This window comes from Drosophila albomicans, chromosome X (assembly GCF_009650485.2).
Source record: "Drosophila albomicans strain 15112-1751.03 chromosome X, ASM965048v2, whole genome shotgun sequence".
NCBI classification, from domain to species: Eukaryota; Metazoa; Arthropoda; class Insecta; order Diptera; family Drosophilidae; genus Drosophila; species Drosophila albomicans.
This window is the reverse complement of record NC_047627.2, coordinates 28,853,576-28,859,575: the sequence shown is the minus strand read 5'-3', so window position 1 is coordinate 28,859,575 and position 6,000 is coordinate 28,853,576.

The following is a 6,000-nucleotide window of genomic DNA, read 5'->3' as shown; positions in this document are numbered from 1 at the left end:
AGTTCTTGGCGACAGCTTTTAAATGTGGAAGAAAAGTGCGTCTTTTTTACTATCCAGGACGATACCAAGATATTTTACATAGTTCAGGTTGGTCCAGGGTCACGTCTTCGAAGTGAATAGCTGGAGTAGTGTCATTGACCTTCGAATTCCACCTTTTGCATCAAGCAGCTCATCATCAAGCAATCCAGGTCCTTCAATCCTTCAAGTCCGTTTGCAGCTTCTCAACGGGTGGAAGAGTTGTACTATACCGTATATATAGAGGGCCTTGGAGGGATCTTCAATTGGTATGGGTAGATCAAACACTTCCCTGCGTTACCCTAGCTTTCATTTGACATGATTTCGAGGGGGAATCTCTAACTCAGAATTTGAATTCGCTCAATTCAGAAACGATTTCAGAATGCCAAAGAATCTTACTTGCGCCATCAATTTTATTTTCTTCTACAATTAAATGATAATCAAGAAATATGAGTTATACTTTAATTCAAAAGTTAAATAACTACCTTTTTCTTTAAATTTCCATTAAAAATAATAATTATAATTATAATCAACAAATATGAGTTAAGCTTTAATTCAACAAATAAATCAATAGCTTTTTCTTCAATAATAATAAGATTGAAAATCTTGATTTTTTCTTATAAACAAATCTTAAAACTAAACTTTTTTCTTTACTCATCGTTTTGAGATTAAAAAGTTGATTAAGATTAAGCAGCTTTGAGTGTTGTCACTGAAAAAGAATTTACAGACCATTAAAACGCAATGATTTTTTTTTTTTTTTTTTTTGGTTTAATTCCATATGGATTTGCATTCTTTAATATCCGTTTTATTCTCTTGTGTTTTTCATTTATTGTTTAAAACATTTTTATTTAATTGCGTATTGTATCGTTTTTTGTTTTGTTTTGTTTTTTTTTTGCGTTTTATTTACTAAGTTAACATGTTTTTGCCGTTGAGTAGTTGTTGGCATTTTAAATTGTTTAGTTTTTGTTTGTTTTTTTTTTTTTTTTGGTTTAAATGTTTTGTTTTAAATTTCTTTTTTTTTTTTGCATTATGCTTTCATTAGTTTCTTAATTTATTAATGCTTGTATGTGTGTGTGTTTTTTGTATTGTTTTAAGTGTGTGTGTTTTGATTTCTCATTGCTAAAACAATTTTTAATTCAACTGTTTATTTATGCTGTTAGCTTTAGATTTTTAAATTTGGATTTTATTTTTGTTTTTTATTATACAACCATATGCTTGCTTGTTGTTGTTGTTGTTGTTATTGTTTATGGTGAATAATGAAGACACAAAAAAAAAGCATCGAATACGTTTAGCAAATAACTCTACATTGTATTGCAACGATTTATTGTCGTAGACCGAATGAAAAGTGCCCCTCACAAAAAAAAAAAACAAATGAAAAACGAAAAAAATCCTGTTCCACATTTCACTTTCTTGGCAATTCCATCGACATTTGGTATCAGTAACAAACAAAAGTTAACTTTCTGCGAATTAAACATACTTTTGAGTGAGAGCCTAAAAGTAGACTACACTTTTTATTGGCAATCAGGCAAATCAGTATTGAATATTTTGATGAGCCTAAAAGTAGACTACACTTTTTTGGTAATGACTATCGAAACTGTTCTAGCTATCGAATTGAGCTGATGTGAATGTATTTGTGTGTACGCGTGTGTGTGTGTGTGTGTGTGTGTAGTTCTACCCTTTTGGAATGTAAGTCAATATGCAGCATTTTGCCTAATCACTAATTAGAATTTAAGTACTTATAGTTGTACTTGTACTACATGCTATATTAAAATTACTTTTGTTTTGGCTTTTCGATTTCATTTTAATTTCCATTTTTCTTTTTTTTCTCTTTTTATAAGTATATTTTATATTTATTTATTGTTTTTCCATTTACCACTTAATTGCAACACAGCTAATTTAATATGTGTATGTACTTCAAGTTTTGTTTAATATTATTATTATTATTAGATTCTTGCTTGGCTTTTAATCATTTTCTTCTTACAAGTCTAGGGCCTTAGCTTAAGTACGAGAGTAGTTCCTAACTCTCATCACGAACAAGAACACACTATACATAGTAGAGTACCTGTGTGTCGTCAGTGTGTGTGTGTGTGTGTGTGTATGTGTGTGTATCTTAAGTATTTAGTTTAGATATTTGCTTTACACCAACATCACTTGCAATGTTTTATTCGTTTATTGAGGGGAGCATTCCGAAAAACACTTTCACCGCAATACCAACAAATTGTTCAAGTTAGTTTTGATTTTTCGTTTTCGCTGTGAAAATGCAATCGGAATGACACCTTTGCTTTTTTTTTTTTAGGTCTAGGTTTATTTCTTTTGTTTTTTCGTTTACTATTTTTTTATTTGAGAGTCTTTTTGAAGAGAGTAATCATGATTCTAAGACCTCGCATCTTAAGACATTACCATTTCTTTGTTTTAAAGTTTATAGTTAAAGATAGTTTAGAAAAAGACAGAAGGGAGATAAACCAATAAAAAGAAAAAAACTTAAATAGTTGACATAACGAAACCTCAACAAAAGATAGAACTAAGAACGACCCCAACTAAAATGTATATTCTATATAAGGTCGCATGCTATATGAAGAATTTTGCAAATTGATTTTCACGTTGTCGTTTAGAGATATGTGTAGTGTAGAGTAGGGGGAGAAAGTGAAGCTAAGCCTGCGTTCTATGGCAAATACAAACTCGATTTGAATTAGGTTCTTATTGTTGTTGTTGTTGTTGTTCTTGATTGCCAATCCTATATATGTACGTAGTTAGTTAGTTAGTTAGTTAGTATAAGTTTTGTAGTCATAGTTGTAGTATTAGTAGTAGTACTTATAGGGTTATAGGTACTCGTATTCGAACGCCAGTGCCATAAATATTCTTTTTTGGGGATTAGTCTTTAAAGATCTCTAAACTAAAGCAAAGTTTTCAATTTGTCTGTCTGTCATTTCTTTGATATAATCGTTAAAAGTGTTCAAGATTTTTCTTTTCATTTGTTTTTGTTTTTTTTTGTTTTTAGTTAGTTTTGGAAACCGAATAAAGTTGAGGTTCTCATTGAGTTCATATTGAGTAAGCCAATCTAATATTGATTATAATTAGTTATTATGTTTATTATTAGTACTTTAATATCTGTTTTTTTTTTGTTTTGTTGTATTTTTTTAATACTTTAGTCGAAATTCCTGGCATTTCTTGCATTTCCGTTAAACCGTTCTAAAGGGACACAAAAAATACCGATACAAAAAATAAAAAAAAAACACACATTGGAAAATTATATCAAAATCTAAGTTTCATAATCTCTTTTTTGTTTGCTATTGTCAAAATGATATACACATACTATATTCTCAAGTATTATATGTTATTGACTTGGCGATTGTCTATACATATTTGTATAAGGGGAGGGAGGGAGGGGAGTGTAAGTGAAATTCTTTGAAAGGAAAGATATGAGATTAAAGTTCAAATCAAGTGATTTTCGATTAGCAAATGGTGTTATGTCGAAAAAGTTTACTAGCTGCTATTTATTCTCAGTTTATTTAGTCAGTTAAAAATGTTAATAGATTAAACATAGCTTGTGGAGTGATATTTTTGTATTGTATATTTTCTGTTTGGAAGTCGGTTGAAATATGTATAAAACGCAGTTTGTTGTTGTTGTTGTTGTTGTTGCTAATACTTTTGTTGCTGAATACTTTCTGTGTGTGTATGAAACCATTTGCATTTATTAATACATACATACATACATATATTTACTAAAAAAAAGTTTATCAAAAAAGTGTTGTTCGTTTTTTGGTTTACATTTTGTTGTTGTTGTTGTTGTTGTTATCGTTTTACTTTTCTCATTATATAAATTTAATTAACTTAATAACCAAAGTGTACAACAAAAGTGTTTCATTACTTGTATTTTCGGTTTTTCAGTTTCTTTTTTTTGTTTTTTTTATTTTTTATTTTTTGTTATTTGGCAATGCTACGAGGAAAAAATTACCCTTTAGTTGTTGTTGCTGCTGCTGTTGTTGTTGTTGTTGTTGTTTTATTCTCATTGATACACTTGGCTTCACCTTTATGATTTATTTGATTTTTGTTTTTTTTTTTTTAACTCTATTTGCATAGTTTTTTTTCTTTAAGTGGTGTTGTTGAATTGCTTTTGGTAGTAAATTCGCGTTCAGCTTTTTTGTTGTTGTTGTTGTAGATGTATTTGAAATATTCAAGCAGAAATTTAGTTAAGTGTATTTAATGTTATTAATTTAATTTAGTGTTTATTTAATTTAACTTTTAATTTAAATTTAAATTTAATTTGGTAGTTTTAAGTAGTTGTATTTTGTTTCTTTTTCTTTTTTCTTTTTAGTGCGTACTTTAAGCATTTAAAATGTTCTTTTAATAATGTTGTTTATAATTAGAGACATAGTTTTTTTAAGTTAGCCGCCGCGCACTCTTTTTTTTTTTTTTAAGAGTGCTTGCCTGCAAACAGCCAGCCAGCCAGCTAGCTTTTTTTGGTCTTGCGCTTGAGTTGAAGTCATTTTCCACAAAATTTATGCGAATTAACACTATCAACGATGAGAGTTTTCTTTTGAGAAATTCTGAATAACAGTTAACAAATTGAATTTGAATTTAATTGTATTCATTTATTGAATTGAATTGAATTGAATTTTATTTTATTTCGATATTTGCATTTAATTCCAGGCCGAAATGTTAAAAACAGTTCATTCTGCTGTAAAGCTAACAGCGCTCTGTTAGCATATGTGAGCAACTCTTGTAACAGTCAGCTTTAACAGCGCTCTGTTAGCATATGTGAACAATTCTTGTAACAGTCAGCTTTCGCATACTGCGTGCTTTTATAGCAGTTAGCTTTTCGACCTAATGCAGGTTTTCGACCAACAAGCTTATGTTTATGGCTGTTGCGTTTGTATGTGTGTGCGTGTGTGTATTCTGTGTCTTTGTGTTTGTCTCGAAACTTGAGCAGAGCTTTATGTGCAGCCGCTAGACGACGCTAAAAGCTCCGCTGTAACGGCTAACAGACGGCTAACAGTTTCGGATATATTCGTTAAACTCTTGTTGTTTAAATATTTTTTTCATTTTTTTTTTTATTTTTTTTTTAATTTTCGTTTAATTTAAATCAGTTTAATTTTTCGAACAATTTAGTATAAAGTTCTCATGCAATTAGTTTAATTTAAGTTGTTTGCGTTTTAGTTTTGGTTGTTGTTTAATTCTTTTGTGTTTAACGTTGTGTTTAATGCTTGGTTTAAGTATAATATGTATATAGTAAGTAATTGATTTATGTGTTTTCTTTTCTTTGTTTTTTTTTTTTTTTGCAGATTGTTTTTTGGTTTCGTTTTTTGTTTTTTGTTTTTAAGATTAAGGAAGACCTTTGCTTTTGTGCATAGCCCTTAGTAGCTTCTTTTTTTTTTTTAATTTGTTTGTTTGGTGTTTGGATTTTGCAGCTGCATTTGATTTGTATTGAGTTTATAGTTTTTTCCAATTTCATTACTATTTTTATGTGTGTGTGTGTGTGAGTGTGTGTGTGTGTGTGTTTTGCTTTCACTATAAAAATACAGTTATTATTGTATAGCTTACGTGGCTAGAAAAAAAAAACACAAAAACAAACACTGAACTATCAAGTTTGATTTGCCGATCTAATCTATATAGTATATATAGTATATATATATATATATATATATATGTATATGTATATCGTGTATAGCTAATACTTAGTACTTGATTATATAAGAAGCATGTCAATGTGACACAAGAAATTATAATTCGTTTACAGCGTAATTGTTTTTGTTTCTTGTTTCTCTTGGATTTCTGTCTGTCTCAAAGGGTTTTTCTTTTTTTTTTTTGCCCCTATATCATGTGTTATAAGCCTTATGCAAAGCAAAATACATACAAATTGTCTATTTCTCTTTACTAACTCAAAAACAAAAAAAAAAACACAAAAATTTGTTGTGTGTATTGTTTTTAAACTTATTTTTTTTTTGTTTTGGTTTTTCAGTTATTAATATTTGTTTTTGTTCTTTT